Source organism: Lissotriton helveticus, chromosome 1_1 (genome assembly GCF_964261635.1).
Source record: "Lissotriton helveticus chromosome 1_1, aLisHel1.1, whole genome shotgun sequence".
In the NCBI taxonomy this organism is placed as follows: Eukaryota; Metazoa; Chordata; class Amphibia; order Caudata; family Salamandridae; genus Lissotriton; species Lissotriton helveticus.
Window position 1 is genome coordinate 1,816,857,109 of NC_136057.1, and position 13,946 is coordinate 1,816,871,054.

At 48.4% G+C, this 13,946-nt stretch overlaps 1 protein-coding gene across 4 annotated transcripts in view; it reads right to left on the bottom strand.

Annotated features, from left to right (window-relative positions):
• The window catches only part of CAMSAP2 (calmodulin regulated spectrin associated protein family member 2), a 563,571-nt gene that overhangs the window by 114,559 nt on the left and 435,066 nt on the right, over window positions 1-13,946 (bottom strand). The window lies entirely within an intron of this gene.

The following is a 13,946-nucleotide window of genomic DNA, read 5'->3' on the forward strand; positions in this document are numbered from 1 at the left end:
ATAGAGCGCAACTGTACTAAGGTAAATTGTAGCAATTTATAAGCCATTTTATGTTTCTTGGGTTTCGGGATCAGCCCCAAGATGCAGTGCTCTGGTTTAGCCTCATCTGGTAAACCCACAACCTTGCGCACCCTCGCTATCACACTTTCCCAATACTGCTGAACCTCTGGACACTGCCACGCCAGGTGCAAAAACCCTGCCTGAGTCCTGTTACATCTAGGATATTCATGGAGACGAGCCGGATCTATGCGATTGAGCCTCACAGGGGTTATGTACGCCTTCTGCAAAAAGTTATAATGCATCAGTTTAAGGCGCGCATTGCAGGATACTTTAAATGTTAATGTGCATGCCCTGACCCAGCTTTTTTCTGTCAACGGAGACTGTAGATCTTCGTTCCATGTATCCCATGCCTTAATGCTAGGGATCCTGAATCTGCCCTCATACCTTTATATAGCAGTGATACCAGCCTGCGCCCACTACCGAATGTAAGCAATGTGTCCACAGTCTCAGCCGTCTGATGCACGTTTGGATATGTGGCCGTATAACCCTGACCAGTTCCACCAGCCTCTATCCCAGATTAAACCCTTCACGCGCCTGTTCAAATGTGATGAAGGTGTCGTTTGTGTATAAATCTATCAGGACCACACATGCGCCCTCCCTCCAAGCCTGGAAGAACATGTTCTCTACCATAGTTCGCACTGGGGCCAATTGCCAAATGTTCAACTCACGGTAAAACAGTGCATGCCTGGGTACCCGTTCCATGAACTTTTGCCATATTAATGCTGTTTGTTTGACGATGTATGGTAGATTTGCACGTGCACCTGCCCCCTCCTTCAATATAATGGGCAGGTTCTCCAGCTGCACCTGACCGCTGAGTAGCCGCTTCTCCCAGTTTTTTCCCTCATCTAACCACTGTGCAGCGTGTTGAAGGTGAGCTCCATAGTAATAGAGGTCCAACCTGGGTGCCTCCAGCCCCCCCCCTCTTCGTAGCACTTGGAGAGGACCTGTAGGGCTACTCTGCTGAGTTTCCCCACCCAGAAAAGGGATATCAAGATTGATTTCAATTGTCTGAATACTCTCATGGGGATATTGCACTGTGAGTTTTGCAGGGAGTACAGACATCGAGGCAGCACCACCATTTTTGCCACGGCTATTCTGCCCATTAAGGACAGAGGCAGAATGTTCCAGAATACTACTGAATGCTTCAGGGACTTAAGTACCTTAGCCATGGCCAAATGGAGCACTTGTGTATCCCTGTGTGTAACCTGTATTCCCAGATACCTGAAGTGGTCCATCTCCCATGTCAACCCTAATCTGGGCAATACCTCTGTGCTATGTACCTTCAGCCCTGCTAGAGGGAACACCAAAGACTTTTGCCTGTTAAGACGCAAGCCCGAATATATTGCAAAGTGACCCAACAGCTGCAGGAGTTTCGGAATAAAACAGTGCATCATCCGCATATAGTGAGACGAGGTGAGTACCATTCCCTATTCCTATTCCCCAACGGTCAAGATCTCGTCTGGCCCACACCGCCATGGGCTCTATGGCCGGTGCAAAAAGCAATGGGGACAGGGGGCATCCCTGCCGCGTGCCTTGCCCAAGTAACCACCAAGCAGATCTAGTCTGACTTAGTCGGATCCTGATATTTATCAATGCCTTATCAATGCCAGATCCATGAGTAAGCATAGCCAAGATGTCAGGGACTTAATTACAGATTAAGAGCTGGACCTGTTATTTGTCACTGAAACCTGGCTAAAAGATTGGTGTAGTCCAGATGTTGCTGTGGCTCTCCCACCCGATTATGCTATCCATAGAAAAGACAGAAGGAGGTAGAGGTGGAGGATTGGCCATCATTCTACGAGGCACATTCACGTGTAAGTACTTTGATTTGGACACCATTGAGGGAGCAGAAAGTCACAGCTTTTGTCTTACACTTAATACAGCCTTATCATTCTCAGGAGCCCTGCTTTACCGTTCTCTGGGTCAGAGCACTTCCTTTTTGGACTCACTGGGGGAGACCTTGAGTCATTTTTTACTTAAATATGCCAACGTCACTCTGTTAGGCGATTTTAACCTTCGCTTAGAAGGCAAAACTGAGCCTAATACAGATCATTTTCTTCAAACAATAGAAATCCTTTCACTGCATGAACTGGTGGAGGGTCCAACGCACCAGGCGGGTAATACCCTGGATGGGGTCTGTTCTAATTTGCCTGGACTAACTGTGTTGTACCCCGTCCCCACAGTTATGGTCTGACCACTTCTTCGTCGCCCTCACACTCAGAATCCCTCAGAAGATCCATCCGTATAAGTCAGCCCCCGAACACCATTGAGGGCGCCTTTGGGCACAATTAGCTGCGAATCCCAAACTAGTAACGTGTGCTCAGGCCAATACCCCTGAACTTACCGGAAGTACAGAATCGGATTCTCGCCTGTTTCACTCTTGGATAACCAAGATATGTGACAAACTTTCTCCGCCAGAGAAACCAGGCAAGCACATAAAAGTAAAAACTCAGAAGGCTCCCTGGTATACGCCTATGTTGGCACAAGCACATTTGCTATGTAAGCAACAAGAACGACAATGGAGAAAAATGTACAAGACCGAACAAAAAATGGTGTTCAAAAAGAGTAGAAAGCTCTATCACCAGCAGATCAAATTGGCGAAAAAAGAATACTTTACAAATAAAATACAGGAAGCCAATCGGGATCAAAAAGCTATCTTTTCAGTTGTTAAGTCCTTTACCAACCCTAAAGGGCAACTGAAAGAGCTTCCTGCCTCACAAAAATTGTGTGATGACAAGTCAGCATTTTTTGAGGAAAAAATTCAAAAGATTAAAGGAGAATTTCCACTCACTTATGTCACTGACCAGGATGGTATCGCAGACCAAGTTCTAGGGGATAAGGTCGGCTCTCTTCGAGTCTTTGATCCTATTTCATTGGAGCAGACACGGGAGGTCATAGGAAGATGTCAATCTGGGTCACCGCAGGATGCCTGCACCCGGTGGTTCTTCAAAAATGTATAGATACGGTTAATCCCATTGTAAATCGCATAGTTTACTCCTCCTTAGAAATAGGGGTGGTTCCAGACGAGTGGAAGCTTGCACTGGTCAAACCGTTAAAAAAGAAACAAAGTATTGACCATTCGGTATTGTCAAACCTCCGTCCCATTTCTCTGCTTCCCTTTTTAGGTAAAATAACAGAGAAATTCGTCCAGAATGAATTAACTAAATTCATTGAAGGCCATAATATTCTTCACCTGCAACAGTCGGGTTTCCGCCCAAAGCACTCTACAGAATCCGCTCTCTTAGAGATAACTGATACCTTAAAAATGATTGCCGACAAAGGTAGGAAAGCGGTTTTGATCCTTCTAGACTTGTCTGCTGCGATCTGTACGATTTCACATAACATCTTTTTGGGGCGTCTCGAACGCAGCGGCATCTCAGGCAAGGTGCTGGAATGGATCAGATCTTTTCTCACTAACCGCAGACAAGCGGTTATGTTGGGAACATTCCTTTCAGCAGAGCGGAACATAACAATAGGTGTCCGACAGGGCTCTTCATTGAGCCCATTGTTGTTTAATATTTACGTGACTCCGCTTATCTCTCTGATTGGATAATTTGGGATAGAAGTCACTTCATATGCAGACGACACCCAAATGATCCTTTCTGTAGACAACACCACCGTAGATGCTGAATCGAATTTTAAAAGTGGTCTAGCGGCGGTCCTCCAGTGGATGAGGAACAACCACCTTAACTGTAATTCAGACAAAACAGAAATACTCCCAGTGAGGAAGGATGTTCTTTTTCAGCCTGACAAGTAGTGGCCTGAGAGGACTACCCCTCCACCAGAGGTGGTCAAGGTGGCAAAGAATTTGGGAGTACAGTTTGATGCTACACTCTCCTTTCTCCCTCATGCCACAGCGGTAGCAGGGGTACAAAAGGGGGTGGTGATGGACAGAAACCGGTCCTCGGAAGCTTGTTTCCGGTCCAGGGAAGACATGGCTTGGCAGTTCGGGCTGGACTGTTCCCATGAGGCACAGGGTCAGACTGATTTGCATATAGCCATGTCTGAACTGGGGTGGCAGAGTGGGCTAAAGAACGGTGATGGATCAAACCCAGATCTTTTGACTGGGTGTGAGTGTTTGATTGGTTTAGATGCTCCGTCCATCACCACCCCCTTTTGTACCGCTTTGGCCGCCATAAGTGTGGCAGGGTATGCTCAGACCTGAGTCCCTTGCTCACTTTGCCACTGGATTCAAGCAAACCGGGGCTGAAGACGGCTGTAATGCCAGAAACCGGTCCTCGGGAGCTTGTTTCCAGTCCAGGGAAGGCATGGCTTGGCAGTTCGGGCTGGACTGTTCCCATGAGGCACAGGGTTAGACTGATTTGCATATAGCCATGTCTGAACTGGGGTGGCAGAGTGGGCTAAAGAACGGTGATGGATCAAACCCAGATCTTTTGACTGGGTGTGAGTGTTTGATTGGTTCAGATGCTCCGTCCATCACCACCCCCTTTTGTACCGCTTTGGCCGCCATAAGTGTGGCAGGGTATGCTCAGACGTGAGTCCCTTGCTCACTTTGCCACTGGATTCAAGCAAGCCGGGCTGCAGACGGCTGTAATGCCAGAAACCGGTCCTCGGAAGGTTGTTTCCGGTCCAGGGAAGGCATGGCTTGGCAGTTCGGGCTGGACTGTTCCCATGAGGCACAGGGTCAGACTGATTTGCATATAGCCATGTCTGAACTGGGGTGGCAGAGTGGGCTAAAGAACGGTGATGGATCAAACCCAGATCTTTACCTGGGTGTGAGTGTTTGATTGGTTCAAAGCTCTGTCCATCACCACCCCCTTTTGTACCACTTTGGCCGCCATAAGTGTGGCAGGGTATGCTCAGACGTGAGTCCCTTGCTCACTTTGCCACTAGCTTCAAGCAAGCCGGGCTGAAGACGGCTGTAATGCCAGAAACCGGTCCTCGGAAGCTTGTTTCCGGTCCAGGAAAGGCATGGCTTGGCAGTTCGGGCTGGACTGTTCCTATGAGGCACAGGGTCAGACTGATTTGCATATAGCCATGTCTGAACTGGGGTGGCAGAGTGGGCTAAAGAACGGTGATGGATCAAACCCAGATCTTTTGACTGGGTGTGAGTGTTTGATTGGTTCAGATGCTCCGTCCATCACCACCCCCTTTTGTACCGCTTTGGCCGCCATAAGTGTGGCAGGGTATGCTCAGACGTGAGTCCCTTGCTCACTTTGCCACTGGATTCAAGCAAGCCAGGCTGAAGACGGCTGTAATGCCAGAAACCGGTCCTCGGAAGCTTGTTTCCGGTCCAGGGATGGCATGGCTTGGCAGTTCGCGCTGGACTGTTTCCATGAGGCACAGGGTCAGACTGATTTGCATATAGCCATGTCTGAATTGGGGTGGCAGAGTGGGCTAAAGAACGGTGATGGATCTAACCCAGATCTTTTGACTGGGTGTGAGTGTTTGATTGGTTCAGATGCTCCGTCCATCACCAGCCCCTTTTGTACCACAGTGGTAGCAGGTACATGTTTTAGTATCATTAAATCGCTGACATTCTTTTTCAATTTTCTTCCATTGGCAGCAAGGAACTCAGTGGCGGTGGCCCTGATCCTCTTGCGTTTAGATTATTGTAATAGCCTGCTCGCTAGAGCTAACAAAGCAATTCTTAAGAAACTACAGGTGGTACAACATGTAGCGGCACGGTTGGTACTTAATCTTCCACGAAGATCCTCAGCATCTGCAGCATTATAACGCCTTCACTGGCTTCCGGTGCACAAGAGAGTCCTTTTTAGATTCTCTTGATCACCTATAGAGCCAGGCTTAAGCTGTGACCCAAGTATCTCGCAGCATGATTTGCTCCTTAAACTACAGCTAGGTCTCTCAGGTCATCCTCAGCAAATCTGCTCAAACCCCCTACTTTTAGATACAAACTGAAAGGAGGAAAAACAGTGGCGTACCTTGGGACTAAAGCCTGGAATTTACTTCCACCACATTTAAGGCTATTCAACGCAGAAACTCAATTCAGGAAGGCCCTGAATACCTGGGTTTTCACTGCTCCACTTGAATTATGTCTTTCCAACATCTAGTATCCTTACGGCTCACTCTCACTTCACTCTAAGACAGCGCCAGGATACTCCTCGCGGAGTGACAGTTGTGCTTTACAAGTACTGAACTACATTACATTACATTACTTAGTTTCGTATACAGTATTCTAAACCACTTACAGTAGTGTGGTCTGAACCCCAGTATTCTCAATACCTACAGCAGGTATTCCCAGTCCACGGTATCGAATGGAACCCAGTGCCATCTCCTCTGTGGTTGCCAGTATCTCGTAAATTACGTGTGCTATGCGCCAAATGTTTATGGACTTGCTACAGCCCGGGATGAATCCGCAATGATCCTTGTGAACCAGATACCCCATATGTGGGCTCAGCCTTTTGGCCAGCACCTTGTAAAAAAAATTAATGTCAGTGTTTATCATCGTAAGCAGCCGTTACGCCACAGTGTGCTGACTGTCTCCGCCCGGTTTAGGAAGCATACAAATTTCACCCTTGCGCATCGTTGGGGGCAGTATCCCATTCTCGAAGGATTCAGTGAATGTCTGTAGTAGTGGTTGGACTAGCTTTGCCGAGTATGCCTGATAATATTGAATTGGTAGCCCATCTCCCCCACCAAGCCTTGGCTTTAGGTATGTCTGCTATTGCCTCCACTATCTCTTGTTCAGTTATCTGCTCTTCCAGCTCTAACCGGGATTCCTCAGGAAGCCTCCTCAATTGGAGGCCCTCCAGAAATGGAATATAGGACTTAGCGCTGACTGACGGGTAAGTCGTATACACCTTCTGAAGGTGCTGCTGAAATTGTTCCAATATACCTACTCCGGAGAATACCACTTCTCCCGACTGGTTATGTATATATGTGATCAATGGGTGTGTCTGCTCCCTACGAGGTATCCATGCTAACAGCCGGCCAGACTTGTCTCCCTCTGCATGCAGTCTTTGTCGATACCTGGTAAATGTGTATTTATCCAGCCTATCCCATGTGTCTGCAACCAGCTCTCGCAATGTACGCTCTCGCTCCTGAGTGTCTCCCTGACCCTTGTATACCCGACTGGAGTTCTGCTAATGAGTCCTTCCTGTCCCATAGCTCGCATTGCAATTGCCTCTGTACACCATACATTAGTCCCATTCCTGCCCGCACGACCACCGCCTTCATTGCGTCCCACTCATTAGCTCTATTATCTGTGGTGTTCCAATTGAGGGACATATAGTCTGTCAATGTTTTCGAGAGCGACTCTCTATCGACCTAATCTTTAAAGAGATCCGATGGTAGCCACTAATAGCATGGATCCTGCTCCCTGACAGCCCATTGTACTGTGCACCACACTGATGCATGTGCCAACAATAATTGTGCTAAATGGGTTATTTCTGCTGCTAGGAGGGCTGGAGATTCTGTTGCTAAGATGCTGCCTAACATACTGTGTGTGTTATGTGTGGACATGAAACACTTGTACAACTTCCGTGTCGGGTGGTTGATTTGCCAGACATCCCTTAAACCCAGATCATGTATTACCTTCCGCAGCTGTTTAGTCATTCACTGTTTGGTACCCCATCTGGGGGGATGTCGATCCAGGTAAGGGTCCAGGACACAATTGAAGTCCCACAACCATATAAGTGGAGTGTCTGGGCCGGCAGTGATCTGATCCTGCAGTGTCATGATAAAGGCAGGCTCATCAGTATTTGGGGCGTAAGTATTCAATATAGTTATATCTTAGCCGTCAAGCTTCCCCCTTAAGAGCACATAGCGGCCCGACATTGGCTTCCGTATACTGAAGCATAAATGGGGTGCCAGGAGCCGCCCAGATCAGGGTGCCCCTAGCGTAGGTGGAGTACGAGGAATGGAACACCTGAACCCTCCACTTTTTCACTAACCTTGTTGCCCCATGTCATCCAAATGTGTCTCCTGCAAGCAATCAAACGTTATATTGTGTCTTTTAAGAAACAAAAGAACTCTATGTCGTTTGGTGCATGTACCCAACCCTTTACCTCCCGTGCCATATTCAATTGTTTGTGTTTTCTGCCTGACTGTGTCCCTGGAATTACTGTTCTCGTGAGTCAACCAGCCCATTCTCATAACAGAACTTACACTGATCCATAAACAAGAACTTAAACTACCCCACCCACGGACAATACTCAGCTAACATCACAGACGATACAGCCGACCATCCGCTCATGCCAAGATGTGCATAGCATCCCAATCTGCCCAACAGGGGCAACAAGAAAGTTTTTGTCCCCAGTCCGCCCACCCTTACTTATCGGCAGTCAAATTGCCATTCTGGGATCAAACCTTCCTATACACCTAATATCAGTTTCACAACATTCCTAGCTACCTCTAGTCACTCCTGCAAGCACCCCAACCTCCACCCCATCTCTCTGAGCGAGCATCCAGCTGAATTCTCAGTACATCAACAAGATCGTTATTCAGTTTTACCGTACATCTATGCAGTGTTTGGGCCGCAATCTCATTGACTTTTACTCGTCCCCTGGTCCCTCTCCCTCTTGGGAGTCTCTTCCATCAGCGTCTCAGGCACAGTGTCTAATGTCGGTCCCAGATTCTGAGCCTCCACTTCCAACCCAGTAGGAGTGGCTCCCAGGGAATCATTTCCCACTTCTTCCTCTTCAGGGAAGTCCAGCTGAAGTGATCCGTCCTCACCCACCATGATCCTCCGCTGCGTTGGCTCAGCCATGTTCTGTGTTTCTATTTGACCCTTTTGCTGCCTAGGGCCCTTGACTGGTCTTGTTCCCCATCTTCTTCTCTGCCCGCGGCTCTCCGAGAGGCAGCCCATCTCCTTGGATCTCCAGCCACTCCCACACACCCTCTGGGGAGTCAAAGAAGTGTGCCTTGCCCCCCGTATCACCTTCAGTTTGACAGGGTACAGAAGCATATATTGCATATTCAGTTCCGGAAATTTGCGCTTAACACCTAGGTAGGATTTTCGAAGTCCTGGACTTGCTTAGTATAGTCTGGGTACACAGCAACCTTATTGCTTTCGAACTGGAGATTCTGGTACTCCTGGGCTGCCCGCAGGATGCAACCTCTGTCCTGGTAGTTGAGGATTTTGGCTTGATTGCTCGGGGCTGCGCCACCGGGGGCAGAGGCGGGACCAGAGCACTATGGGCTCTCTCTACCACAAACATGACCGACAATCCCTGGGGTCGTAGTTGAATGCGGTTCCAATGTTCTAGGAATTCCTCAGCGGCTCCTTGCTCTGCTTTTTCAGGTATGCCGAGCATATGTATGTTACTGCGCCAGGCCGTACCCTCTGCATCTTTTGCACGGCTCTCTAGGGCCCTCGTGATCATGGGTATCTGTGCAACTTGTTGTTTGAGCGCTACCACATCCCCTTTCAACTCCACTATGTCCTCTTCAGTGCTCGTGATTTTTTCGGCCACTTTCAGGAGGTCGGCTCGTAGTAGGTTAACATCAATTGAGACAGTGTCTATGTGGTCCTCCAGTGCCTTCCTGGAGCCCTGGATGGCTGCCATTAGCTCTGCTCTTGTGGGTTCCGGGCTCCCCCCCCCCCGACTCCCGCTCCGCTCCCCAAGTTTGTCTGGTCAACCAATTGGGGGGGAAACAACGTTTACCACAAATCTATTTCCCCGCGGTCATTTTAACGACCGCGTTGTGATTCCGCATACCATTACTCCGCAAGTCGGAACAACGACTTGCGGAGGGGGGTGTTGTTGGATTTAAAATCCAACACCTTCCCTAGTATCCGCACAGACTGGAGTTGTAATAGTAAATTATACTATTCCAACATCCAGCGCCCCCCCCCCTCCGCAAGTCGTTCCGACTTGCGGAGTAATGGTATGCGGAATCACAACACAGTCGTTGTAACAACCGTGTTGTGATTCCCTGCGGAATAAGAACCTGCGGAAAAAGAACATACATTCGGGGGGGGTTGTCTAAGGATGGTATATTGAGTGATGCTGTTGGGCCGACCGGTTTCTGGGCCTTTCCTTGCCCATGTCGATCCCTGATATTGAGATCCCCTCCACACAGAGTGCCCCTCCGCCAGGGCAATGTGATTGTTTCTCCCCCCAGGGATGACTTGCTACCCCACCTGGCCTAAGGATATGCACCTTTCCCTGCGTTCAATCAGCAGTGCATGTCCTCTCAGCAGTCGTTCCCAACTCACTGCTGCGGCCACGATCAGAAGGCCCAACCCCAACCTTGTAGCTGCAGAGGCGGCCCTTTCTTTAATGTCTCACATTTAAGGTGGGCGCTCATCCATGCCTTGGTGCTGTTCACTTAGTTCACTGTTCTCAAGGAGCCCCTTTTTAGGTTTTGCTTGGCAATGCGTACGAAGTACGCATGCGCTAGCAAAATCTTATGTCTTACAGTGGGGAACAGGGACTCGCCCCCTACTCGTCCCCTGCTCCCATTGGCTAGCTCCATAAATGGAGGCTAGCCATTGGGAGCCGGATCTGTCCGTCAAGGCCGGACCAGATTCGGGGGCGTTCCCGAGAATTTTTCCCTTTTGGCCACGTCATGCGGCGGTGGGCGGGGCTTTTTTTTGGGCTCATCGAGGTTTGTTTATGCCATTTGGCGGCCGACCGCCGGCCGAGGAAGAGGTTTTGCCCTAAAACCGTGTAAGAATGCAGTTTTAATTACCCCATCTACCGTCTTGCCGCCATCGAAGAGTGCCCAGCAGAGGAAAGCCGGCCCCTGCCGGGGCAGGGAAAGTCGGAACATGTCGGACGGAGGCCGAGGTTGAGAGAGGCAGGCATGACCCCCAGCTCCCCAGCCAGCATGTGAAGGAGAAGGCCACCGGCAGCCGGCGCCGAACGCAGCGATAAGGTACGGTCTCCAAGAGCGAGATGGGGCGGCGTGGCATGCCACTTTCTCCTAGAACTGTGTGGGAGAGTGAGGTTATGGTGCGGAAATAGTTACAGCTATTCCTAATAGCTAGAGGCTACTTAAATGTCGCTGCCGCCATTGGTATTCTAAGAGGACCCCTGAAAGGCCTCTGTACACAAGTAGGTTCGAGGCAATTCGGAATTATTGTGGCCAGGAAGATCTGTGATGAGATTTGATCCTAAGCGTGTCTGTAAGCAGCCGAGTTCACCGGGCCCGCCACGGCACTCCTCCCCCCAGCCTCCAATGATCTGCCTTTATGTTCTTGGCAGGGCTCCAGCGTTTGCAAATATTGATAGCCAGCTTGAAGTTTTAATTTAATTGCTTCCCTGGTGCAGGACAGAATATCCCTGGTGTTTTAAGAATGTCTTATTTTCCGGGATCGTGTCACTCTGACGCTACTGAATGCAACAGATAATGGACTAGGAAAGCATGAAATAGAATAATGCTTGTAAATATGTTCTGTTAATTCGCGACACTGGTGTATAAAACACGGAGATTTAATTTCTCGGAAGCTCGTGCTCTTTCATTTAAGTGTCGCTTATTTCTCTTACGGTGACTCAGATTTCCTGTTCTAGTTGCGAGATATCTCACAGACTTACTTTAGTGAGCGCATAAGGTGGTTATGTGAGGCAAATTTTCAAGAAGTGTTTGAATTGTAAACGAGTGCCTCGGCGTTATCAAATCTGTGTGACAACATCTTCCTCTAGGCAGCTGACCTGGCATTCAAGTAAACATCAAAAGAGGGACCAAGCCAGGCAGTTAAACATTTAACAAAGAAAATTCTTTAATTTTTCCCCTTCTCATTGAGGCCATTAAATTCCTGTCGGGAACAAGAAAAGCGAAGTTAATGGTAACTGTGTCACACAGCGGTCTTCTGCGCAGATTCCAACTGCCCCACTCATGTCATTGCATGCAAATATCCTTCATTGTCCCTTTCGTCCCTCGCAAAGGCCAGATGAGGTTGGTTTCTCTCTTGGCCTCTTTCCCGTAGTTGTGCAAGCAGCAAGTGTTGCACTGCACCACAGTTGTTCCCTCTGAATAAACTATTCACAGCCTCGCATGCCTAAGAACCCCACTGCAGTGCAGGTGGCTAAGGCGGAAGAATGTGTGCTTAGGCATTCACTGAAACGGCACCTTGCAAAGCCATAAACGACAACAGAGCATGCAAAGAATCAACTAGCTTGGTTTTGGTCGTCAGGGAGTGCACGTGATGAAAGGTAGAAATAGATTGTTTCTACACGTGATGAAAGGTGACCAAGGGGTAGAAGTTATAGCCTTGCGTGCAGCGCTCCGAGCTTTAGAAACACAAGGCCAATGCTTGACTCTCGGCTCCAGGGGCAGAGTCGGCGCAACATCCGGTGATTCTGAGTGCATCGCAATCTCTCCCTGCCTACAAAAGATTAAAGTGCCCTGTGGAAAAAAGGTGGTTTTAGTGCGCTGCCTGATATAAACAAGCCTTTCATCTGACCTAAATAGAGCATGCTCAGAGACGGAAATTAACGCATTTCCGTTCGTTGGTTTCTATTGTATTACTTCTATGATGATACTTTGTGAATGTTTGTGCCTTGAATGACAGTTTGGGAGTTCCTATAGCTTAAGCGGGAATAGGAGGGGCACGAGGACAGAAGGCAGAATTTTAAAAACCGCTATAGCGTGAAAGATGTGCGATTCGGAAGCAGATGAGGAGGCAGTTGTTAGTACCCGTTTCCCACTATAGAGCGCAGACAAAGGGAAAAAATGCACAGATGCCACCGACACCCTAAAGAAAAAATATGGTCAAATCACTATCCCCAGTGCCTAACGTAGAAGGCCCCCAGCATGTAACACAACCGGGGCTCATGTAAAGCGCTACGGAATCTTGAGGCCTAGTAAATAACGAAAGTGACATTCCTATCAGTTGAGACCGAACACGCCCTGGCTTCACGCATGCTGCTGCTCAGCTCAGGACCGGCTCTGGGGGGGACCGACCGCACCGTGTACTGATCTGTCATGGGGGTGCCTGTTCTGCCACTATATATGGGAACAAAAGGCCCTGCTGCCACTTCCATATCCAGAAATTTGTGGGGAACAATGTTCAGGGAACAGTGATTAACATTACGCCTGTCTAGAGCAGAGGCTTGTCTAATAAAGACTTTGACTCTGGAAGTTTCTATTCGTGGTATGCAGCACTGAGGGTTAAGATGCCTGCTGCAAAGAACAGGTAACATGCAGACAGATCCGTCTTCATGTTAGTAGCGATTAACAAGCAACGAACTGCGTGCCCCCTCGCATTACACTTTGGATTCAGAGTTTGGGGCTCCGCCAGAACAAGCACCCTTACTAGGGCAGCTTTAAATGATGGGGGAGCAACTCAATGTATTGACAAGGGCCTGACAATGCCATTTATTTATGTTAAAAAAAACATAAATAAAAATAATGTCGAGCTATGCCAATAGCTCTAACTTTAACAAAGGCAAAACCATTGCATTGTAAATGCTTGTTTTAGATGTGTCGCAGTGGTCCACAGTGTTTGAGGGTGCTAGGAAGAGAGATTCAATCTCCCCCCACAGTGGCAGAGTCACATACGTACCTTCGGCTTTGGGTCAGGCCGCACCCAGTATCCTCACCTCGCTGTAAGGCTCCGCCAGCACCACCAATCGCCTTCCGTGAGATCTACCCTCTTCCGTATTGCTTCGGCTCGCTCCGGGCTCAGTCATATCTCTCTTAAAAGTATTTTCCTTACTGTGATCTTTCTTCCTCCAACTTCTCTATTAAAATTTGCTTGATTGATACGTATTCTTTCCATAATGGCTCCATCAATTTGCTATGAACTTCAAGTTGTAACATAAGTGTGCATTTAAATGTTTCAAATGTACTTACAAACGTTTGTAAATACTCATACTGCTACACCTCAGAGGGGATTAAATCATTGGCACATGATTTTCCTGGCCACTCCTCTGACACATCCCTTCGACCACCTATAAATAAAACTTAAACGAAAACCTAGATGGGTGTCTAAATTATACCTAAGTTATGCACATGTG